The 26098-nt window shown below is 39.7% G+C and overlaps 1 protein-coding gene across 1 annotated transcript in view; it reads left to right on the top strand.

The window, feature by feature from the left end:
• The window catches only part of LOC135709266 (uncharacterized), a 259608-nt gene that overhangs the window by 188365 nt on the left and 45145 nt on the right, over positions 1 to 26098 (top strand). The gene's annotated exons all lie outside the window — the stretch shown is intronic.

Genomic DNA, 26098 nt, shown 5'->3' on the forward strand with positions numbered 1-26098 from the left:
GAAAAACATTCGATACCAACTGGCTTACCGGCGCCGGTGGTGTAGTAGTAAGCGTGATAACCTCTCATCCCAGCTAACATGGTTCAATCCCAGTCGGCGCCGCCGGGATTTTCTGAGGCATCTCTGATCACGGCTTCCTTCGGAAGGGAAGTAAAACCGTTGGTCCTCGGTTCATGAATTGATGGGTCGATAGGTAGGGTTCAGGTGTGAGAGCCCCCTCCCTGGCGTCGGTAGCATTGGTGCTCAGCACGGAAGACAAGATCGACGGAAAGCAAATCAAGGAATTAAACCAACTGGCTTAAAAATGCATGAAACGTCGAGTAAGAAATTTTTAGTTAAAATCGACTTTCTTGAGTTGTATGCAAGATTTTGAATATTGATGCCAAATTCAAAAACTAGTCAGAATCATCTCCTATGTAACTACTTGTATATCGATTTAAACCACCAATTAGCATCTAATACGTTATTCTTCAATAGGGTGGTTCAGTATCTTTCATTAGTGTAGCCCAAAAAATCAAAATACTTAAATTTGTTTCGATTTCCTTCAACTAGCTGTAAGATACATAAGAGATGAACTAGCCTTAGGCTGAAAATCTCTATAATAAAGATTTTTGATCTTCATCTCTTTATAATTTTGAGTTAAATGTTTTTTGCCTTTTTCTGCATTGTCATTAACTACTTCCAAACATTGAATCCGCCGCTTAGCGCTTTGAAACTCGATTGAACTACTACACTGCTCCACATCGATATCAAGCAAGGAGTTAGGAATGGGAGAGCTTTGAACATATTTTGAATACCACTTTTGCCTTTTACAAACGAGTGTAACTTAATCGTTTATAGAGAAGAAAATACACAGATAAAAGAAAATAATGAATTTTAATGCCAATCTCAACAACTTACATGATATGAAATATACGGAATAAACAGACTCACCATGGTTGTCAGTTATGTCAGTTGCACTGTAAATTCCGCTCTTTGGCTTGATCCTTCTCCCTCAAAGTCACTACACGAAATAGTTGCAATGTTTGTATGGTTAGTCTCACTTTCACTCACTTGATGAGTTGATGACGAGTTTGATCCCGCTGTTTAAATATATATTGCTTTGCTTGATTTTCGTCATGATTATTCCCCTAATAATCTTTTCCTATGTCAAATAAGCTTCGTAATGGAATATTTTTCTTTTATTAACGTCTTTCTTAGAATTTCAAAGCTTACATTTAAATGAGGCTTTTGAGTTATTTAAATATTGAACCAATGACTTTTGTAGACTCATAGACACTGAATGGCTTAGAATTTTTCTTCTTCCAAACATTATTCAATTCTTTTATTGTTAAGGAAGCATTTTGTTTATAACTTTTTTATTTTAGCCAGCAAATTAAACATATATTTACGAACAACTTCACTATGCGTTGACAAATTCACGGAATGTACAAATGACGGCAGATGGATGGAATGGAAAATTTTCTTTAAAAAAATTATCACCCATGTTAATAAAAATACCAGTCTGCATGTTAAACTGTATTTTCAGTACATCTAATTTGTTCAATGCATAGAAAAAATTTCAAATGCACTACCGAAGAAACCAACGAATCACATTTTTATCTTCAGTCCGCATCGTGCTCTCTTGCCGTGCGGATCTATTTGATTTTTGCTTAAGGAAGTGTTACTACTACCTAAAGCTACAACAAATTTAAACAGCACTTTTCAGTGCTCAACCTGTAAAAATTTTCTACCTTGTTCAACTCCTCTTATTCCTCTTCGATCCTTGTTTGGACCCTACCCGAGGTAATCCTTCTTGGATATCGATTTGGAAAATTCCTCTTCGATCCTTCAGATTCTTATAGTAATCTGCTTAGAAGTCGATTTGGATAATCGCATAAACGCACTTTTCCGTGCTCAACCTGTAAAAAATTTTCTACCTTGTTCAACTCCTCTTATTCCTCTTCGATCCTTGTTTGGACCCTACCCGAGGTAATCCTTCTTGGATATCGATTTGGAAAATTCCTCTTCGATCCTTCAGATTCTTATAGTAATCTGCTTAGAAGTCGATTTGGATAATCGCATAAACGCACTTTTCCGTGCTCAACCTGTAAAAAATTTTCTACCTTGTTCAACTCCTCTTATTCCTCTTCGATCCTTGTTTGGACCCTACCCGAGGTAATCCTTCTTGGATATCGATTTGGAAAATTCCTCTTCGATCCTTCAGATTCTTATAGTAATCTGCTTGGAAGTCGATTTGGATAAAAATTTACTGCCGCCATGGCGCCTAAACGCAAAAGAAAGGGGCAAACTCTTGACCCCCCTTCTGATGAAATTAATTTGAGTAATCAATTTGATTTGCTCACGGATGATGAGAATGATCCATCATCCAAGAAAAATTCTAGTAAACTTTCCCGGCTTAATGCCAAGAAGGAAAAGATTCCCCCTATTGTGATAACCACTTCCGATTTCCATGCTCTTCGCATGGAACTTTTGAATTTCGTAAAAGTTAAGTTTTCACTACAAATTGGACGTCGGGGTGAATGCCGTGTATTGGCTGAAACCTTGGACGGATTTAAATGTCTTCTCAAGTATCTTACTGAGAAGAAGCACAATTTTTTTTACTTACGACACCAAAACTGAACGTGTGTTCAAGGTTGTCATGAAAGGACTGCCCAGTGGTGGATCCCTGGATCAGATCAAAGATGAACTGGCAAAATTACTTGGAGTTGTGCCACTCCAGTTGGGCCAGGGATGGGGTCACGGAACTAAAAATTGCTACATGCCAGCTAAATGCATGAATTGTGGTGATTCCTCTCACGCAAAGGACGACTGTCCTGTGAAGGAAGATCCTAAGAAATTTAAATGTTCAAATTGTGGTGAAAACCACAAATCCAATTTTTGGGAATGTAAGACTCGCAAAGCGATCCTACAATCTCGTTCTAAGCGACAGGTAGGAAACGCTCAACGTTTCCGACCAGGTACAAATTCCTCTGCTGTTAACAACGGTCAGCGAGGAACAAATTCTACATTCGTACCCGTAAGTACAAATATCACCCCTGCTTCAAATGTTTCATCTGTACCTACTGCCCTCGCTGCTAACAATGTTCAGCGAGTTAATGGAGCTACCTATGCTGCTATTGCAGCGGGTAGGAATCAAAATACTAACCAACGTTCTAACGGAAATTTTGACAATTTTGACTTAGGAAGCATTACTGCCCCTAAAATGGAATTTTTACAGAATTCATTAATTGACATGATTTCTGATATGCTTAAATCTAACTCCATGTTTGATGCTATTCAAACTGGAGTAAAATTTGCTAATAATATTGTCATGACTTTAAAATTCAGTAATGGATTTTAAAGCATTAAACATTTTAAATTGGAACGCTCGATCTCTTAAAGATAATGAAGACGAGCTATTTAATTTTTTGAGAGTTCATAACGTGCATATTGCCGTTATAACTGAAACGTTCCTTAAACCTGCCCATAAGGTTAAGAAGGACGCAAATTACTTGATTTATAGAAATGATCGTCTTGATGGACCCTGTGGTGGCGTTGCCATCATTATTCATAGACGAATCAAGCATAAAATTCTTTCTTCATTTGAAACCAAAGTTTTTGAAACTTTGGGAGTTTCTGTTGAAACAAAATTTGGACAACTTACGTTTATAGCTGCCTATTTGCCATTCCAATGCGTAGGCCAGCAAAAGAATTTTCTCAAGGGTGACCTCCAGAAACTTACCCGTCATAGGTCTAAATTCTTCATTATTGGTGATTTTAATGCAAAACACCGCTCATGGAATAATGCTCAAAGCAATTCCAATGGTAATATTCTGTTTGATGATTGTTCTGCAGGTTATTACACTATTCAATATCCAAACAGCCCAACATGCTTTTCTTCTGCAAGAAATCCCTCCACTATTGATTTGGTCTTAACTGATTCATGTCAACTTTGTAGCCAACTGGTTACCCATGCTGACTTCGGTTCTGATCACCTTCCAGTAACTTTTGAAATATCCCAAGAAATAATTTCTACTCCCAACAGCTTTACTTTCAATTACCATAGGGCTGATTGGGAGCAATATCGAACATTTATGGAATATAACTTCGATCCAAACATTCCTTTGCAAACCAAAGATGAAATTAATTATGCTCTTGAATCTCTGACTACTTCTATAGTTGAAGCAAGAGCTGCCTCAGTACCAAAATGCGAGGTTAAATTCGATTCAATTATAATAGACGATGATCTTCAGCTCTTGATCCGTCTTAAAAATGTCCGTAGGAGACAATTTCAAAGAACACGCGATCCTGCCATGAAAGTTATCTGGCGGGATTTGCAAAAACAAATTAAAGAGCGATTCTCTGCCCTGAGGAACAAAACTTTTGAAAATAATGTTTCTAAATTAGACCCGAGTTCCAAACCCTTTTGGAAACTCACAAAAATTTTGAAAAAACCTCAAAAGCCAATTCCAGCGCTTAAAGAAGGTGGTAAAATTTTGATCACAAATTTGGAAAAAGCTCAGAAACTTGCTAAGCAATTCGAGAATTCCCATAATTTCAGTTTGGGTCTTACTAGTCCTATTGAGAATCAGGTTGCTCGGGATTTTCGGAATATTTTCTCTCGGGAAAATATTTTTGATGATTCCTGGGGGACTGATTTGGACGAAGTAAGGTCTATAACTAAAAAATTTCAAAATATGAAAGCTCCAGGTGATGATGGAATTTTCTATATCCTCATCAAAAAACTCCCAGAGAGTACCTTGTCTTTCTTGGTAAAATTATTTAACAGATGTTTCCATTTGGCATACTTTCCTGATAAATGGAAAAATGCAAAAGTTGTTCCAATTTTGAAGCCGGATAAAAATCCAGCTGAAGCTTCTAGCTACCGTCCAATAAGTTTGCTTTCTTCAATAAGTAAACTTTTTGAAAAGATAATTTTGAATAGAATGATGCTTCACATCAATACGAACTCAATTTTTGCAGATGAGCAGTTTGGATTTCGCCATGGGCATTCAACTACTCATCAACTCTTGAGAGCTACCAATTTAATTCGTTCAAACAAATCTGAAGGCCACTCAACTGGAGTTGCTCTTCTAGACATAGAAAAAGCATTCGACAGTGTTTGGCATGAAGGTTTGATTGCTAAATTGAAAAAGTTTAATTTTCCACTTTACATTATGAAATTAGTTCAAAATTATTTAACTGACAGAACTCTGCAGGTAAATTATCAAAATTCCAAATCTAATCGACTATCTGTTAGAGAAGGAGTTCCTCAGGGTAGCATTCTTGGGCCTATATTGTATAACATTTTCACTTCGGACCTCCCTGATTTGCCTCAGGGTTGCCACAAATCTTTGTTCGCTGATGACACAGGCATTTCCGCTAAAGGAAGAAGTCTTCGTGTTATTTGCAGCAGACTTCAGAAAAGTTTAGATATTTTCTCTTCTTATTTACAAAAATGGAAGATTTCTCCCAACGCTTCCAAAACTCAACTTATAATATTTCCACATAAGCCAAGAGCTTCGTTTTTGAAACCTAGTAGTAGTCACATAGTCACTATGAACGGAGTTCCAATTTCCTGGTCAAACCAAGTGAAATATCTTGGATTAATACTTGACCAAAAATTAACTTATAAAGATCACATTGAGGGCATTCAAGCCAAATGTAACAAATATATAAAATGTTTGTATCCTCTTATAAACAGGAAATCCAAACTTTGTCTGACGAATAAACTTCTAATATTTAAACAAGTTTTTAGACCGGCCATGCTTTACGCTGTGCCAATATGGTCTAGTTGCTGCACTACCAGGAAAAAAGCACTTCAAAGGATTCAGAACAAAATTCTGAAAATGATTTTGAAGTTGCCTCCCTGGTACAGTACAACCGAAGTACATAGAATTTCGAATGTTGAGACTTTAGAACAAATGTCCAACAAAATAATTAATAATTTCAGGCAAAAATCGTTGCAATCCTCAATTGCAACGATTAATTCCCTTTATACTTAGATAAGATTTAGTTTTAGTTTTTAGTTTTAAGATATCAATTGTTATACTGACATGCAGGTTAAAAAACCTGTTTAAAATACTGAATTGCCAAGACAGGAACAATGTAAAAACACTTAGATATATATCATAACAATTAAGGCTGGTAAGTTACTGTAGTAACTGGAGCACCTAGGTTATAAATGAAATGTAATTTATTTTGAATTTGGAACAAATAAAGAGTTAAAAAAAAAAAATCATTTTTATCTTGAAACCTAGGTAAGAATAAATACTTGAGAGTAAAAAACGGTGTTTTTTAATCATATCTAAAAAAGAAAAAAAAAAAAAAGAAGATGTACCTAATATACTGTGTTTTGACAATAATATAGAGTAGCCAGTTTGTGTTTTTGGTTGCAAACAGAGACTGATTCCTCTCTGATTTGACTATACAACTAATGGAGTTACTCTACGATTTAAATTTCTGCTAATATATTTTGCCTTTTAATACTGAAAGGAACAACCTAATGAAAATCATATGAACCTCACTGATGTAGCGTCAAATAATGAAAGCTAATCTAAATAAAACACATTGAAAAGTTTGACAATGAACAGTTTGACGTTGAACCTTAACAGTGCTGGATTTAGGATCCAGGATGCCCGGGGCTGCTTCCATTCCGAAGCCCCCAATAGAGTAAGAATTTGTATCCAAGACACCGCATTTTTTTTTGAATTTCAATTTGTATTTTCATCGCAAAAAAAATCTCATCAATCTGTATCTGGCTGAAATTTTTTTTTTTAAAAAATCTGTATAATTTATTATTATGGTCTCAGAATGAATTTACCTAATCCTTCATTGAGTTCATTCATAGTTCAGAAGGAGTTTGCTCAATGTTTAGAATCTTGAAAAATGATTTAGTTTGCTTTTTAAAGAATTTGTCTTTTTTCAATCTGGAAATCCTACAATCTTGATTTTTTAAAGTGATTTGTATCTTTTCTACAAGTCTAAAAATTGTTTGAAAAAATTTTTTGCTAAAATTTTCAAATCGCGAGATATTCACGATCAATCATATAAATTCGGGATTTGTCTGCTTTTTTCTAGCGCCCTGGAGAAAACCTTACATCAATTCGAAGTGTTTCTGGTTAATTGACAAGGTCATGTGGAATTGAGTCATGGCGGGAATTTTTTATGTTCCACTTCAATACCATTACGCATTTGACGTTGCTGGGTACATTATCAAAGAGCTTTGGGGGCTAGGGGAGTCTTGGTTTTAGAATGCCCATTGAATATGCATTTAATTTCCATCGTTTGCATCTACCATTCAGTGGGATGTAAACATCAAAACAAAGTATGCGCTTTTTCGGTGACACCTATACATACAGACATGCATCGAGGCGAAGATAAATAAACACAACAGGAAAAGATAACTCGGAGTAGAGAATTCACGAAAATCTCCCTGCAACCTTCTCCGGCAGCAAATAAAATCTCCAACGAAATCGTGCAGAAGCTCCCTCCGGAATTTCGACTGTTAACATCAAAATTACGTAAAACCTGCTCCGCCGAGAACGCGAGACAACTCCGTCGAAATTCCGTAGAACATGGTAGATAGCAGCGGAGATCTCCACCGGAATTATGCGTAAGCTCCTCCATCTAAAAAACCCGAGAAAATACCGTACAGATTTCCTCAAACTTCCATTGACAGCACCGAAAATCACCACCGTGAATGCTAGAAAACTCCGACGAATCTGGCTCCACTGAGAACGCGTGAGAACTCCGTTAAAGTTTCCTTAAACCTCCGCTGACAGCTCCACCGAAATCGAAAGGGACCTCATCCACCAAGATCGCAAGAAAACGCCATCGAAATTTTGCATCTTTTAATCGCCATACTTTATGTAATTGTAATGTATTTATTTGTCAACATCAACAGACTCAATGTAGCCCCAATGTAATGTATGTAGTCAAACGTAATCCTGGTGGAACCCTTTATCAACAAGACATAGTTCCTAGAACCTTCGTTGGCAGTCTTCGAAGTCATGCAGAGCCTCCTCCACCTAGAAGGCAAGAAAAATCCGTTTGAACTTCCAGACATTCCCGCTGGCAGCTTCCAACATCACTGAAATCACGCAGAACTTCGTCCATCGATAACGGAAGTAAACGCCGTCGATATTCCCTGGAACTTTCGGCTGCAGCATCCAACCTCTTCACTGGTATCGTGCAAAACCTCTTTCACCGATAATGCGTGGAAACTTCGTCGAAAGACTTTGGGAACCTCCGTTGGCAGCATCAAAAATTTCGAGGGGAGTTTCGAAGGAGTTTTCATGTGTTCACGGCGAAGAGGGTTCTGAGAGATTTCGGTGCTGCCAAAGGAGGCTCCAGTGAGCTTCGACGGAGTTTTCTCGCATTTTCGGTGGAGGAGGCTCTGCACGATTTCGGTGGAGATTTCTAATGCTGCGACCGGAAAATTCGACGGATTATTTTCCACCTTCTCAGTCGAGGAGCTTCTGGACTAATTTTCTCAAGCGTGGAGTGTGGATTTGAGCGAAACCGAAGCGAACAACAAAACAGGACGAAACCCTTCATGTATACATGCATGTATTGGTGGGAGGTGTCACCTAAAGCTACATTCATCAAAAAATGCACTGAGAAAATGCATTTAATTTGTTTTGTTATAATAAATGCACCTCAAGTGATCTGCCCCTAGTTGGGGGGTGATGTGACTGGCAGCAAAGCGCCGCAAGGCGAACTTTCCATGATAATTAACTATTAAACAGCAATAATTTATGGTGGTCCTGAAAAGAACCGTTTTGTCGTGATTGTTGTTCAACACAGATAAGGCTGGCGAGCTATATGTTGTTTGGAACGATCGTGACGCGCTTGGCATATATAGCCCACAGCGACTCACGAAGAGCTACTGAATCCGATCAGTATCGGTGCGGCTTCTTTCTCCTTGTTCGGTGAATGAACGCTCATGTGGACTGCAGCTCGCTGCTTGCGGGTAGCCTTTCGTTGTGTACTGTAGAACAATGTTCAACGCCACGGGCCGACAGCACTGCTGCTGCTGCTGGTGGTGATAACGATCGACCGGGCACCACCACACACGGTGATCGAATAAGCACCGTTCAGTGAGACCGGATGAAATTCAATTTTGAAATCTGGGTTAGGGAAAGCGCTTTTTGCAGGCAATCGGTGATAATTTTCGCCATTGCAACAGTTGGACATTTGTGTATTTTTCAATAGTAACCTATTGAAAAATGATATAGTATTCATTTAAACAGATTCATTGAAAAAATACCATTCGATTTGCTTGTTTAGAATCAAAATCCATACGCTATTGACAGAGTTATAAGTTATCAATACCTGACCACTTTTCGTAACGCAGTCGATTTTGTTTTTTTTTTTTTTTTTATTGCACCCCCATATGTTGCCGAAAGACGTAATTCTACGTCAAAACATAAAAAAAATGAAAACAAGTAAGGGATTATAACTTCCTCAAATATGTTTTGTTTAGTATATAGATTTTGTCCATTCTCCTCTACACTTATAACTGGGTTATTTACTAAGCTTCGAAAAAGTCTTTGATATGTTTTTAAAAGCAATCGTTTTTAAGAATATCACTTAGGGGGCGACCCCAGCGTAGTGGATAGCATCCATACCTCTCACGCCAAAGTCTCGAGTTCAAATCTCACCTCCGGACAAGTTCAACAAACAATAAAAGCTCTCCTTTTCGTCATTCATCGATGCTAATGTGTTGAAACATCTTCGATATGAACGATTCGTGACCTCTCAGGTAACAAGTGCTGTTTTATGAGTTATGGTTATGTAAACCATGATTTAGGCTTGTAGAATGCTAGAAATCTCTGTAAAGCTTGTAATGTTATTTGGGCTGGGCTCTTCATCATTGAGAAAAATTCAATGTTGAGATGGTGCAGCTTCAACCTGTAATTCTGCTAACCCAATAAACTTCAAATAGCAACAAAGACTTTGATCCTGGCATAAACCGTTTGGTACACTGCTTGCCTTTGTGCTTGTGAATGCTGGACACTGGTTAACTATAAAATCAAGAATTGCAAAGCTTGAATGTTTCTTTACACACACTGAATGTTTCAGGATGCTATGTTCGATGTCTTCCTTTCGGTAGGTATGTATTCTACAGCATCAAAGAGAGCGATAACTTCTTACTTTTTGCATAATATATGAAGAGGATATCGTGTTCAATTATGACGATTTTTACATTCGTTCATTCGAATAAAATTGTATCTTAACTAAACCTGTTTAGTATTATATCGATTGAACGTAGAATTTCAATAATTTTCTTAAGCACATCAAAATATTTTATTTTATTTTTTATAAGGTAATAAAGTAACAAGTAACCTAGGGCAATTACCCCCCTTAGTTCCAACCCTGTCTTCATCAAACCTGCTCAGATGGATAAGGGCTATTGGAAGGTAAAGAGTTGAGTTCAGAATGTATCTTACAGGTGACACTAATATGCCATTTGTTTAGCTTGACATCTTGACTAGATAAAAGGTTTATGTTTTTGAAAAAGCTGTTCAAGTGAAAGAAACTTATTGGATGGTGTACATCACATTTTTTTTATCCAATTCGTTAAATTGGAAAGCCAATAATTCATTGTTCTTTATTTGTAACAAAATTCACTTAATTCATTATGTCTAGTAGGAGTTGAGCCGAATACTCGTGGCTTACCCGAGGTTAGAAGGATATATCAAGCTGAACATTGCATTAGGTCCTAAGTAACATTGACCGATTCCCTTCGTCGACTTTCTCTTTCGTCAATAACTTGAGCACATAACCGTTTCTTGTTGTGTTTGTCGTATTAGATGCTAGATAATTAAGCTTCTTTTACCGATCTGTTTGCTAAAAATACCTGGGAATGTCTTTACATGGCCGTGGGGATACAAAGAGAAAGTCGATGAAGAGAATTTGTCAATGTTACTTAGGACCTACTGCTTGATATTGTCAAAAGATAGGATCAGACGAGAAGCTTGGGGGTGGGGTGGGACTTTTTAACTTCATATTGCTTTAACTTGCGACCTCGCATAGATAGAAGGTACCGGTTTTGGACAAAGTTGTTCTTATGAATAAGACAGCTCAGTTTAGAATTCACTTGCCCGGAGATGCTAGTGTGCAATCTGACATTTCATTGCTTTCTTTACTTGACAGCACGACTAGATAGAAGTTTGATGTCTTCAGTAAAGTTGTTCTAAATGACAAGACCTATCATATCTCGTTCGAAAAAAAAAACACTAACCATTTGTACCATATAGTAAATGTATAGTTATTACTAATGGCTTGCTTAAGTCGACATCTCGACTAGAGAGAAGGTTGCTGTGTTTGGCTGATAAGATTTATGGTGGCCGGTTTGTTTAAAAATTTTTTACCAGGCGACCGAGTTGTTACAAAAGACCTATTGGATGGTAAACAGTTTGATTCCAAATTCTGTCACCAGGGAAGGAATGGTGTCTTTGAAATAATGATACTTTAAATCGGATATTGTACAACTTCTTCTTATTCTTCATAGTTATTACGTCCCAACTGGAGCTTTGCTTTTGTCTTCAACTTTTATTTCATCTGCTGTTTTAGGACTGCCATCGTTACTTGTGAAATGGAGATTACACGAATGTAACGTATTGGCTTGTAACGTATTTGTCAGTATGTGATTTGCAATTTTCATGACATAAATCAGCGAAAGAAAGCCAAACAAAGACTTATAAAAATGGTACCTAATGTTTGTAAATTTAAATAGGTTCTATGCCTTGTTTAAACGAGAATAGATCAGTTTTTTCCTGGATTTGTTTTCCATGCTGATGTTGCCATTTGTCAACTTATCACTGTTGGCAGTTGATGACCCATTTTTGGATAGGTTCAGTTTTGAACGATCTGGTTGGATTCTATCCAAATTTGGGCAGTTTTAAAATAGCGTGTATAAACCTGAACCGAAAAGACGTGTATGTGACTAAAGCTGTCATAAGCTCGCCAGGAGTGCAACCCAGTGCAGTGGCCGATAAAATTATAAAAAATCACGTTCCACTCAGACACCTCCGAGTGGTTTTTCATCCTCTTATTTAGTGTGATGACGGCAACGACGATGGTTATTCTCCGTCGACCATGAGTATCCCGTCGAGCCAACCACATCACCACCGCCATGTAGGTAGACGTCGTCGGAACGAACGACAACCACGACGACGCGACGACGTGCTAGCATAAATCGGCCGTCGGAAGATCGTTAGCGTCGTTGTCGTTCCCTGCTGACACCATCCTTATGCGGGAAGCCTCGCTCGATGGAGTTGAATAAAAAGTGGGGAAATTAATTAAATGACACTTGAAAATCATAACAACTTGTTCTAAGTGACTGATACTTTGAGCTGCCGCCGTGCATCTAATAGAAAGGATTTGCTCATTTAAAGGGGTGATGCCCTCTAATGAACAACTTGGCTGTGTATACTAGGGGAAAAGGTGATTGACTTGAGGTAAATTGTACACCCTACCGCCAATAGAGATTGACTTGAATTTTAATAAAAGACCCCTTTCAACCACCGAGGACATCTACTGCTAAATCAGTCAGCTCGGATATCGTCCCGCTTTTTCCACAAATGTCCACTTCCTGAACGAACCGAAAGAGAAAGGAGAAAAGGTCAAACCCGACCTAATCACTTTTTCCCAGGTGTTCAACCAATTTCCGTACCCAGTTCTGGACATTCATGTTCTCGACGTCATCCAATTCAAAGGGACCACTTTCGAGGTTCACCAGGTCCAACGTGTAAAAGTACAAAGGGGCGAGGTGAGATTAATTTGTGGCCTTTCCTTTCCCTTCGCCAACCGAACGAACGCACAATGAGAATGTATGTTGAAGCCAAACTCAATGTCAGGGAAAGCTCCAACCCGAAAATCCGTTCGAAATTAGAACGGGGGAGCACTTTTACTAGAGTGAGTGAGAGAGAGAGAAAACAAGGTGTTATTGCTGTGGTGAGAAAGTTTTTTGACTTATTGTAAGGTTGCTGCCATTTGCAGAAGGGTGGAAGTTGGGGCAAAAAACCAAAATGTATTCACCCATAGTGAGATCTGACCGTTCTTAATAATTCAAATTCTGGCAAAAAAATTGAGCCTAAATTCAGAATAATACTGTTGTTCCCCCTTAACATGTACAAGTATTACCAAATTGTTCCCTGATATCCCTGATATAATATGGTTAAAGAATTCGAATACAGTGGCGCCGCTGGTGTAGTGGTAAGGGTGATAGCCTTTCATTCCAAAGGGCCTGAGATCAACCCCAGTCGGCACCGTCGCGGTTTTCTGAAGCTTAAAATAAAATGTCTGAACACGCCTTCCTTCGGGAAGTACAGCCGTTGGTCCCCGGTCCATGTGTTGATGGGTCGGATAGGTAGGGTCCAGGTGTAAGGCCTGCCTTCCCCTTGGCGTCGGTAGCATTGGTACTCAGTACGGAAAACAAGATCGACGGAAACAAATCAAGGAAAAAAATTTGATTGAATTGAATGACGTGATTTTTAGTATTTAGCTTGTGATAGATTTTGATTAGTTGAGGTTGGTGAGTATCTACGGTCATGCTTGACATACATAGTTGTACACATCAACTGCTCATATGTTAATAACTTTTCACTCAGTTGTTGAAATTTGTTTTTCTTTACAGTAATTGATAGGTAAGGATCATAGTATACTATAGATATTCAAAGAGTAGGTAAATCTTAACATTTGAATCAACACCAATGAATTTTTCACTATAAGTTCAAGATGTGCAGCGAGTATTTCTCACTTCATTTTTATAACACAAAAACAAATACCGTTTATTACTCAAATTAAAATCTACTTTTTTTACGTATCAATAACAAGCTTAAACTCTATTCTGTCTACTGCTTCAAAAAAAACTGTGTGCAAAGTTATCAGCAAATGAGCAGTTTGTGACCAAAACTGTGTTTGCCAAACATGTATACGCTTCATACAAATTTAAAAAAATGTAGGACGATCTTATGCGCAGAAAAATTCTAAAACCTCTCAAAAATCATCTACATAGCTTACTAACAGCCCCTAAGTGTGTATGCCATATACATTGCTTGTTAGACAGACTAGTGCAATGTTCTACAAACTTGTACAACAATTCATTTGAAGCAACTGATTTAACATTTGAAGCAACGCATATTTTGACGAAGCAACCAAGATACTGTAGAATCCTAACACACCAGATCTTTCGTCGTAAATCATGACAGTTTGACAGTTTAAATGATCTTTATTTTAGTTTAACTTGGACGATTACCATATAAATTTTTACTAAGTGATTTAATTGCTTTCTTCATCTTTAGGTATGGGCAAAATTCAAAATTTGTTTTACAGAATTAGTCCTAGACTTAGTACACGGTCGACCACCTTGGTGGGATTGGTTTGTTTTGTTTTTAGAATTTGAAGAGAAACTACTTAATACTACTATTTACAGCTTAAAACTAACCTACTCTACTATATACACTTAACCTACAATGTACAAATTGCTTATTAAAGCATGTTCAGAAAGATTGCATTTTTGAATAAATTTAGTTGTCATATCATCAATTTTGGAATCTACTTTGGGAATTTCTGCCTCTTGATGGAGGTCTGCTATTCTTGTGTCGAATGGACGATCTAGGATCATCCTCAACACTCTATTCTGTGCAACCTGGATTTTGTTCCTGTGGGTCTGAGCGCACGATTCCCACACCGGGGCGGCATAGAAGAAAGCGGGGGCTATGATCTGTTTGTAAACAGCCAGTTTGTTTTGCCTTGAGAGGCGGGATCTGCGGCAAATGAGCGGATACAAACACCTAACCAAGGCGGAGCACTTAACTAGGGTTTTCTCTATGTGCGAGCGGAACAGGAGCTTCTCATCGAACAACATCCCGAGATAAGTAACATCAGTGGACCACTCGACCCTTGTACCATCCATTATTACGGTACAGGAGGGAGACGGTTTAAGTTTTAATGATTGTCTGTGAAGGAACATGATCGCTTGGGTTTTCGAGGCGTTGATTTTGATTTTCCACGTGGTGGCATAATCAGTAAAGGTGTCAAGGCATCGTTGGAGCTTGTTCGTAATTTCACGTGGCATCCTACCCTTGACGGCTATCGCGGTGTCATCTGCAAACAGAAAGAACACGCAACCGTCTCCTAGAGGAGGGATGTCCGACGTGTAGATGCTGTAAAGCAGTGGTCCCAGCAGACTCCCTTGCGGAACACCTGCTGGGATCGGAAATTGTCCCGAAAGGGAACTATTCAACGACACCCTGAACGACCTTTGCTGGAGATAGTTACGGGTGATTTTCACAAGGTATGGTGGAAAGTTGGAGTTACAAAGCTTGTATATAAGTCCGTCGTGCCAGACATTGTCAAACGCCTTTTCGACGTCTAACAAGGCCATGGCTGTGGACTTGGATACAGCTTTGTTACTTCGGATGTTATTCATCACCCGCACTAGCTGATGATTGGTGGAAAGCCCCTTGCGGAACCCGAACTGTTCCGGAAGAAGAATGTCATGTTCCTCCACAAACTTGTTTAGTCGGCTGAGGATCAATTTTTCGAACAGCTTGCTCAGCGCTGAGAGCAGGCTAATCGGTCTGTAGCTTGACGGTAATGAAGGGTCTTTCCCAGGTTTGCGGATCGGGATGATTTTTGCCACCTTCCAGATGCTTGGAAAGTAGTGCAGCTCCAAGCATCTGTTGAGGATGGCAGCCAGCAGCGAGTGCACCCTCACGCTGAGATTTTTCAACTCTAGGTTGAATATTCCGTCAAACCCGGGAGCCTTCATGTTCGTACTGTGTTTCAGCGCTGAGCAAATTTGTTCCTCTGTAATCCGTTCTTCTGGAGGGACGGCACAAGGGGAGGCATCTAACGTCTGGACGCACTGCACAACCTGGTTCTCGAGTGGACTTGGGATTGTAGAGCCAAGCAAATGCGACTGGGCAATGTGCTCCCCAATTGCATTGGCCTTCTCTTCGTTGGTGATAAGCCGTTCGTCATTGACTCTAAGTGGTGGAATGGGCTTGGGGTGAGACTTCAGCACCTTGGCAACCTTCCAGAATGGTCTGGAACGGTCGTCCAGGTTCTGAACGAGCCGCCCGAAACTCTCGTTCCGGATTGAGACCATTCTGGAAGCGATCTGCCGATTCAGATCGACCATTTCGTATTTACGCTGCAGATCCCCAGTCCGCTGAAACTGGCGTCTACGAACATTTCTGAGCCGAATCAAGAGTTTGGTGTGGGAATCAATTGCTTGAAACTTACCCCTAACAGGAACTCGTCGAACGCACTCTTCGTCAGCCACGGATATGGCTTGATGGAGACCCTCCAGGGCCCGGTCGATGTCATCCACTGTGTCGAGCGGTGGGTTGTCGTCGATGTGGCGGTCGACCACGCGTCGAAACTGGATCCAGTTGACTCGATGGTAGTCCTTCCGCTGGCACGGTGCAGGGGCCACGTTGTAGCCCAGCTCGGTCGTCGTAAATCATACACTCCGTTACACTTTTATACTCAAACCGTTTATTGATCCGTTCTGTTACACCGACTGCCTCTAATAGTTATCTCGACCTCTTTCTTTCCACACTTCTCTCTCTGTCATCTCTGCACCTTCTCTCTTTCTCAAATAACTCTCTCGCATGACTCTACATCCCTGTCCTACTCCGGAATAACGAACATAAGCAAATGTAATAGTAAAAAAAATCAAGACGGCTTCTACGTTGCTCGCTCTTCTACTGGATGTACGTATCGGCGCGGTATCTCTTAGGCCTGTCAGATCGTCTCGTAGGTGGTTCCTTCTGGTCAATCAAGCTCTTCCGCTTTAGTCGATCGGCTGTAGGCGAGTTCGAAGTAGTCGGCGACGTTCGGTGTATTTCCCCGGAGTTATGGCTAATACCTGTGGAAGAGTCAAAGGTGTTTTTAGAAGACGACGGTGCGGATGAAGATCCTAATGGTTCCGGTTCCTGTTCTGTCGACGGAGCTGCCAGTGGTAATTTCTCTGGTAGGCCTGGAGTTGGCCACTTCTTCAGATGCGTTACACATCGACGAAGCATCAATCCCTCTTCGTTCGCAACGATAGTGTCGTTTCCAGATTTCTTCTTGACAACGAAACGTTCCAATCTAAATTTCGGTTCCAACTTTCCAGACTCGTAGTTTCGGAGAATAACTGCATCGCCAACATTGATATCCGAAATTGCTGCATGACGACGTTGATCTGCATAGATCTTTCCTTTCAGTTTCTTGATCGCATCGGTTTCTCGTACTCCGTCCTCTCGACGCCAACTTGGATCGGTTCTCAAAGAAGGTAATAAGTCCTTCACTGGACAACCGGTTAATAACTCCATAGGTGCTTTACCTGTAACCGAATTAGGGGTCGTTTGTACATGTGGACATAGTCTTTTACCGCCTTCCTCCAATCCGAGCCCGTCGCCTTCGCTATTCGCAGTGCTCTCAGAATCCCTTGATTCTGGCGCTCTACTAGCCCATTCATTTGAGGCCAATATGGGATGGTTCGCACCAAATGGATATTTTTTGACGTACAATATTTGAAGAACTCTTCGCTTGCAAACGGTGGACCGTTGTCGCTTCTAATAGTTTCCGGGTAGGTCTGCTCATCAAAAACCTTTTCCAGAGCCTCAATGGTCTTGGCCGCTGTCGTACCCTTCATCTCGATTACTTTTATAAATCTGCTGAAGTAGTCGACAATCACAAGGAATGTCGCACATTCCTTTGCTGAAAAGAAATCGATTGCGATCTCCTGCCATGCCCTCTCAGGCATATCTTTCCGCAGCATAGGTTCTGGAGGTCCCTGTGAGCTCACTGCTGCGCAACCTGCGCATTCCTGTATTCTATCCACAACATCTCGATCCATGTAAGGCCACCAAACCTTCTCCCTGAGGTACCTCCGCATCGTAATTACTCCAGGATGACCACGATGCGCGATATCTAGGGCCCTGGGCCTCATAGCAGAAGGGAGCACTATTCTGTCGTCTCGAACTATTATCCCACTAACAATGCCAAGTTCTTTGCTGAAAGCCTGATAATGGACTAGCTGAGCATGCCACACACCTGTTTCAAGTGCCTCCATTACAGCATTTAGTACCTCGTCCTGTTTTGTCTCACGTCGGATTTCGTCTAGAACTATAGCCACCGGTCCTTCTCCAATGGCGCATAGGTAGTGCTCAGCGTTGTCGTCAAAGGCCTTATCTGACTGACAGCACAATCGCGAAAGGATGTCCGAGATGTTAGTTGAACCCGGAATATGCTTCATCTTGAAGTCGTACGGTTGAAGACGCAGAGCCCAACCTTCAGCTCGGGTGCAGGCGCGTCTGCTTTCCCGATGCCCTCCACCGTAAATGTACTCCAGAGTCTTATGATCTGTGAAGACAGTAAACTTGATGCCGAAAAGGTACAGATAAAATCGCTCTACTGCCCAGACGACGGCTAGCGCTTCTCGTTGCGTCTGTGGATAAACTCGCTCTGAAGCGGTTAGGCCTTTTGAGGCGAAGCTTATGATCCTCGGAATCTCTGACCTATCTCTCTGCACCAGGACTACACCTAAGCCTACCGGTGAAGCATCCACATAGAGTTCGGTAGTATCTTTGGGATCGAAGAACCCTAGCTTCCGGACGTTATCGGACAACTCTTCCCACAGATCATTAAACGCATCCTCTTGCTCTTTACCAAATGTTGCTACATCACCACGAATAAACTGGCGCAGCGGTTCGGTTCTGGTTGACAAACTGGGTATAAAGTGCCCAACAAAGTTGACCAGCCCTAAGAAGCTCCTCACTTGCTCCTTGGTCTGTGGCTTAATTGCATTTACTTTCTCATCCGACGGGCTTACCCCCACAGCGCTCACTCTGAATCCCAGGATCTCCAGTTCTTTAACTCCAACCACGCATTTGCTTTCGTTCAATCTTGCATTGTTTCTTTTTAATACCCCCAGCACTTGATTTAACCGCAGGTCATGCTCCTCTTGCGTTTTTCCTGCAACGACGATGTCATATATATAAACGATAACACCGTCTATCCCTGCCAACATTTCGGTCATGACTCTCTGGAATATTTCTGGGGTACAATTTATTCCAAACATGAGCCTCTTAAAGCGCATAAGTCCTCTATCGGTCATGAATGTTGTGATGCCGCGCGAATCAGGGTGCAATTCAATGTGATGAAATGCAGATGTAAAATCTAGCTTTGAAAAATATGCTGTACCTCTCAACTTATTTAAAAACGTTTCAATTACTGGGAGGGGGTAATGCTCCCGCTGAATTGCTTCGTTGGGGTATCTCATGTTGATACACAAACGGATGTCATCCTTTCCTTTCGGGACAACAACCATCGGTGAAATCCATTCTGGTGGGCCTACAGCCGGTTCGATAATATCGTTGTGAAGCATTTCAAGAATCTTTCCGTCAACCTTTTCCTTCATTGGCTCAGGAACTCGCAAATAGGCAAGCTTCCTCGGAGTGATCGTCTTGTCGATTGATAATCTGACTCGGATATTTGGAAACTTCGGGAAAGGTTCACTGATTACGATATTTTGTACTTCCAGACCCACTTTCAGTACCTTTAGTCGTTCTGCAGTCGTCTTGCTCAGTAAGGACTTGCTGGCTCCTTCTATGACGAAGAATTCGGCATAACACTTCGGCTTCGTGACATTCACCGAAATCCATCCTTCAAAGAGTGCTATAACACGCAATCGGCTATGACTAGCATACGCAGTAAATTGACGGTCACATTGGAACCTCTTCTTGAAAATGATCGCTTTACCCATGTTGAGTTCATTCCAGACACTTTCGGTCACAGTGTTTATGGCTGCACCAGAATCGATCAAAAAGACAACAGGGAGACTGTCGATCAAGCATGTGATCGCTCCATCATTCGAAAGTTGTGCTCCAACCTAGCCAACGGGAATTAAGAAAGGATTCAAAACATTGGTTTTTCTTATCTTGTTCATATGAATTCATTTATTTATGTAAAGGATTCTACAAGCCCTCACGCTTATTACAGCATGTAACAAAATTCAACGATTGTAAATAAAATATATAAAACGTATCAATTAACTATACCTCGGAGACGACGTCCGGTTTCCCTGGACGACTGGGTAGCTCTTCCTTCCAGGTTTGTGATGCAAGTAGCGTGTTTGTTTCCACCGGTGAACGTGTACGACTGTAACGATTATTGGGGCGGAAACTAATTCCACTCTTACACTTCCTTGCAAAGTGTCCAATTTTCCCGCAAGTATTGCACCGGGCTTTGCGAGCGTAACAATCCTCATCGTTCATGTGACGGTATGAACCACATCGGTTGCATTCGGAGTTACTGCGGTTAGTCTCATATGGATGTTTTCTGCCGTACCTATCGAGTGCCGGTTTTCGATATGAAATGGTTGGTTTCCGGTTTTGACGCCTTTCTTCTTTAACCACTGCCACCATGGAAGACGACGGGTCTTCGTTGAATGGTTTAAACTTGGCCTTTTGCTTGAGTAGAACTTCCCTGTTAATCGCGTAATTCGTGAGGTCATCAAGGCCCATCACGTCTTCAAGCCCTTTGTCTCGTACTCGCTCGTCATGAGCACCCATAGTGATCTGCTGCATTATCTCCTTCTCCTCACGCTCATAAAATTCGCACCGCGCAGCTTGAGCTCGTAGCCTCAAAATAAATCGATTAAACGACTCATCGCTTCCTTGCTTCAATGATCTGAACAGCTCGAGCTCCACGCGTTCGTTTCGCTTGCCGATGAAGAATTTGCTTAGCCTTTTCACTGCGTTGTCGTATTCCGGTAGGTCCACGGGCGCCAGCGGAACTCTTACCACCTCCGGGTAAATTTCATCGGGTGTAGGCCTCAGGTTGTAGAAAATGCACTGAAGCCCTCTACCTCCGCATGTTAGCATTAGCAGCAACTTGTCATGTTGAGTCGCCACGGTTTTAAGCTCCAGCATAAGCTCAAATGCTCTATGCCACTCCTCCCATTCACGCCTCAAATCTTGAGCATCAATGCTGTCGTTGAAAGGGGGCATTAGACAGATACTATCTCTTTTTGTCGAGCAGATTATCATTTAAAAATACACCCTCTTTATAAATTAATAAAATGAGCTAAACAGAAAAATGCTTCACAATTTTCTCCCCGTCATTGAATTATGCCAATCGAAAACTGAATTTTAGACTCAACCTTCATAGATTTGTAAGAACCTTTGCATAATTGTTTGTTATGATATATCATTCAAATGTGAGCGAAAATTCAGCTACTTGAATTGATATAATTGAAAAAGCAATTAATAGGGAAAATGGATATAATGTCGGCCTAAATGCCCCTAATTAGGGCTCATTAATAAATTCAGCAATCGACTAAATTTTCAATAGCGACCAAAAATATCCATTAGTACCGTCCTAGATAAAATTGATAAATAGCAGATTTTTAGCGATGGGCCCATAGATTAACATATGAGCCATTTCCCCGACTGAAAAAATCCACTTGGGCCATTTGTAAATACAAACTTTTGAAAATGACATATGTTTAACCTCGAGTCGAGTCTCGAATTACTTTAAAAGTGTCTAGAGCCAACCTTTCACGAGACTTCAATGTCCCCAAAGTTGAAGACCCACCATGAATTGCTTATTGAAAATCAGGTGTCATTTTGATTAGAAGTGACGAATTGAACTAAAATGTACTGAGAGATTGCCCTAAACCAAGGAATCAAAAATATCTCCAAATTACAAAATGACAAGCGATCAACGAACCGAATGATAACGCTATGTTAAAAGTGGAAAGTAATATTGATATCATCTTCTTCCTGTTTTCATGACAAGCAGCCCGTGCGACATAGCTTACTCGGGGCGGTAGAAGGAAACGAGCAAATTGTTGGCAAGCTGCTACACGTGTGTTATGGGATTTTTTTTTTGTTATGCCTTTTCTTGATTCAGATCAAGCTATGTCCTCATACGTATAGGGGAAATGGCTCTAATGTTGGCCTATGGATCTAATATTGGGCCCATCGCTAAAAATCTGCTATTTATCCATTTTATCTAGATGAACGCGTCATTGGAACGGTACTAATAGATATTTTTGGTCGCTATTGAAAATTTAGTCCTTTGCTGAATTTATGTATGGGCCCAAATTAGGGGCATTTAGGCCGACATAACATTCATTTCCCCTATATTACAACAAAGCTGGCAAGCAATATATTATTATCCTTCTACCACTCCGATCCTGCTATGTTACAGAGCGAGTTTGTCATGGTAGCCGTTTTGTCTGTATCGTTGATTGCTTTTTGTGTTTGGATTCGCTGCCCATAACACTTAATTATGCAAAGGTTCATGTAAATCGGAGAAGGTTAAGACTGATCGATTCATCGTTTGGCATGCAACTGCTCATATTTTACTCGGTCCTCCGCTCACCGAACCGGAATCCGTATTTCCAAGCGATATGTATACCCTTCTTTGTAAGAAAGGTCAAAAAACCAGGAAGGGATTAATTGAGTGGTTTAGTTCAACGCTAACGGCCGATGGCGGCTCGGCAAGCGGCCTGGTTGTGGCTTTTTATTTGGGGTCTAGAGGTGCTTTTGATTTAGCTTTTGAGTTTTGCTTCTGTGGCTGCTACACTTGCTGGGCTGGGACGCATGTGTATTTAGCCCGAAGAAAATGGGGCTCTTTATGTGGTGGAGCAGAATACACTTTGTATGCCTTTGTAACAATATGTCACAATAAAAGGGAAAAAGGTTGAAAGGGGGCCTTCCGGGAAGTGATGAAGATTTCATATCATAATAGAGTTATTAAGGGATTATGTGGAATCCGGTTGATCGGCAGTACGTTTTGTTCGCATCAGTTTATTTCTTGGAAAATTTCTTTAAAGTCCACTGGAATTTGTTTTAGTTTATTACCCAATATTAGCAACAAATTTAACATTTTGTTCATTAAAATGACGAAAACATGTGTAATTCACTAAGTTCATGCACAGCTATTTGAACTTTAATCAGAATGTTCTGAAACAAATTTCTGAGGATAATCAAAAAATAATAACATTTTTGATAATATTTGCAAACCAGAAATTGAATTTCAGAATTAACCTTCTCCAATTTGCAAAGAGCTTTGCATGATTGTTTGTTATGGTCAATCATTCACATTTGAGCACAAATTCAGCCATTTTGAATCTTGCAGATAACTTCAAAATGATTTGCATACTTGAAGATGCTTATTTCAAATAACAACTAAAGTGGTAATTTTTATACGATAGATGAGGAGATGAAAGTATAGAACTGATAGTTCCGCTTAGAGTACGGGGAAACCCCTCACCATCCATATCCAAAGGGGGAGTTTGGTAAAGAGATATGATAAAACTGATTTGTACCTTCCCAAAAGTTGTCTAGCTCACTTTCTACTCTCTATATGCAATTGTCACACTGCCGTACTCTAAACGGAATTATCAATTGATCATTTTGTCAAGCTTCTGCATTCATGTTCCATCAGATGTCACAGCTTTTGTTTGCGGTGACATCTATCGGAAACTAGACACAATCTGTTTTCCTATAATTGTTCACAGAGGACACTGCAGTGCAAAACAAGTCTGGTACCTCTATATATGCATTTAGATTATTATTCGAAGTCCCTCCTTTTTTACACATTCTGCACACAAAATAGCTCACCCCTCACAGAATTTCCCGCCGAATTTTATGTATGGGGCGGGGCATAAAGTATCTTTTGCGCAGAATATGTAAAAAAGGAGGGACTTCAAATGTTAAAGCAAATGCATATATAGAGGTACCAGACATGTTTTGTAGTGTCAGGTACTCTATTTTGTAATCTGTGAAAGGGAAATAACAAATCGAGTGTCAACCAAATACATGGCATGTTGAGAGATTGAGCTCGTGAGAGAGAATTTCTCTCTCAAATTTGAATTTGTTGGCTCTCTGGGGACTGGTAGTAAAGCAGGCAAAATTGTATGGGGAAAAATCATTTTTATTTAATTGTAGCTTGTTGAGCATTAATTTCCGGGGAAAAACTGAACGACAAAGCCCCTGACTAATTTCTTTAGGTTGTCGTTCACTTTTTTTGACCTGAACATGTACCGAAAGCGAATAATTCCCACTTCTCTCAATTTCTATATGGGGCTTTTATCACTTCCTACCAGTGGAACAGCGCCATCTCTGTGGAAAATGGTCGAACAAAATGATTAATTCTATAATTTCATCTCATCATCTATCGTATAAAAATTACCACTTCTTCTTATTATTATTATTCTTCTTCTTCTTCTTCTTCTTCTTCTTCTTCTGCTTCTTCTTCTTCTTCTTCTTCTTTTGCATTTCAAGCTTATTGCATATCGCATATTAGCTTATTGCGTGCTCTCAACTTAGTGTTCTAGATGCACTTCCACAGTTATTAATAGAGAGCTTTCGATGCCTGTACCATTTTTGCAATGGTATAATTGTGTGGCAAGTGCAATCATACTTCTATGCCCAGGGAAGTCGAGAAATTTTCCTACACGAAAAATTCCTAGACTGGACCGGGAATCGAACCCAGCCACCTCCAGCATGGTCTTGCTTTGTAGCTGCGCCTTTACCGACTGAGCTAAGGGAGGCCCCAAAATTACCACTTTAGTCTGTTATTTGAAATCAGCATCTTCAACTATGTAAACCGTTGACTTCACGCAGAAATAATACTAAACATATAGTCAAAGTTCATTGATGTATTATGTATTCGATGATGTATGATGTATTCGAAATTATTCAAGAAATCATAACTTGAAAATATCACATCCAATCAAACTGACGTTTGAGACAAAAGTGTAGAAAAAATGGCTTTACTTTTAAGCGGTACAAAAATCAAGTAATTTCAGGTAAATAATCAAAGTAAGAGTTAAAATCTTATAAAACAAAGAATGGCGCAGTCCAATATTTTTTAATTTTTTTTTTAATTATAAATATTATAAAAAAATGTTATATCCTACGAAATTTTCAAGCAGGACAAAATTTACAAAAAGACATACAACAACTACTTTTGGTAAAATGTTTAAACTCTTTGATTAAAAATTATCATTTTTAATTTTAGAACAGAAATTGATTTTGAAAGTCTAAGAAATGGCTGAACCAATTTGATGATTTGATTACATTTTAATTTTATTTAATTCGTATAGAATTCAATTGAATTTTATTCTGGTCGATCACTAGTAAAAGTATAATGCTAAAATCAAACTGTAATACTCACTCACTTTTTTCGGTGAAGGCTGAACCGATTCAAGTGAAATGGGTTCCATTTTGTTTGTTTCTGCTTTCTATAGAACTCTTTTGAAATTTATTCCCATCAGACATTCGGTTACAGAGATAATGAAAAAATACGTAAAATTTTGCAATAAACTGTAGGGTACATGTATTAATTATATAGCAAGTGATTTTTTAATATAGTCACTTTAACACATGTTTAGACCATTCGTGACTTACTTGAAGATGATATTTAATGTCGTGACCAGGGCTCTACATTTTATTTACTAGTACAAATACATATACAAATTTGTTTTTCTTAAGAATATTTAAAAAAAAAATGTTGTCTGCTGTTCTATTTTTACTCCTTACGAGTTATGATTCCGAGACATTGAAAAGTCAATGGTTTTGACGTATTTCTTATAAGACGCCATCATGCGATTTTATGAGTTGCCGAGTAGGTGCTTAAAAATTTAATTTTGATAAAACTTCTGCTGAGTTCAGTGTTGGAAAAGTTCGCGATATTTCACGAAGTTCACCAAGGGAAAAGTTCAAGAGTCATAGTGAGTTTTCGCGAACTTTTCCATCACTGGCTGAGTTAATGCGCTACGAAACGATATCGTTTACAAACAAAACCACTGCATATTCACGTCGCTCTTTTAATGTTTGCATGTTTATAAGCATGCAGCGTGCTTAATATGATGGAAGAGGAAATGATGTCTAACCTAATTTACGAAGGGCATATAATAGAAATAGCTTTTCTACTGATTCTAATCTTTCTTTGTGCGTTATTGAGAATGGAAACCATACAATGCTGCAATATTCCAGTATTGACCTCACATAGACAATATATAGTGTTTTAATTGTGTATGGGTCCTGAAAGTTAAAGCAAAAGTGCTTGATAAAGCCTAGCATGTTATTTGCCC

The sequence above is a fragment of the Ochlerotatus camptorhynchus genome, unplaced genomic scaffold, assembly GCF_037179485.1.
Source record: "Ochlerotatus camptorhynchus isolate MF236.1 unplaced genomic scaffold, CSIRO-AGI_Acam_v1.1 ptg000357l, whole genome shotgun sequence".
In the NCBI taxonomy this organism is placed as follows: Eukaryota; Metazoa; Arthropoda; class Insecta; order Diptera; family Culicidae; genus Ochlerotatus; species Ochlerotatus camptorhynchus.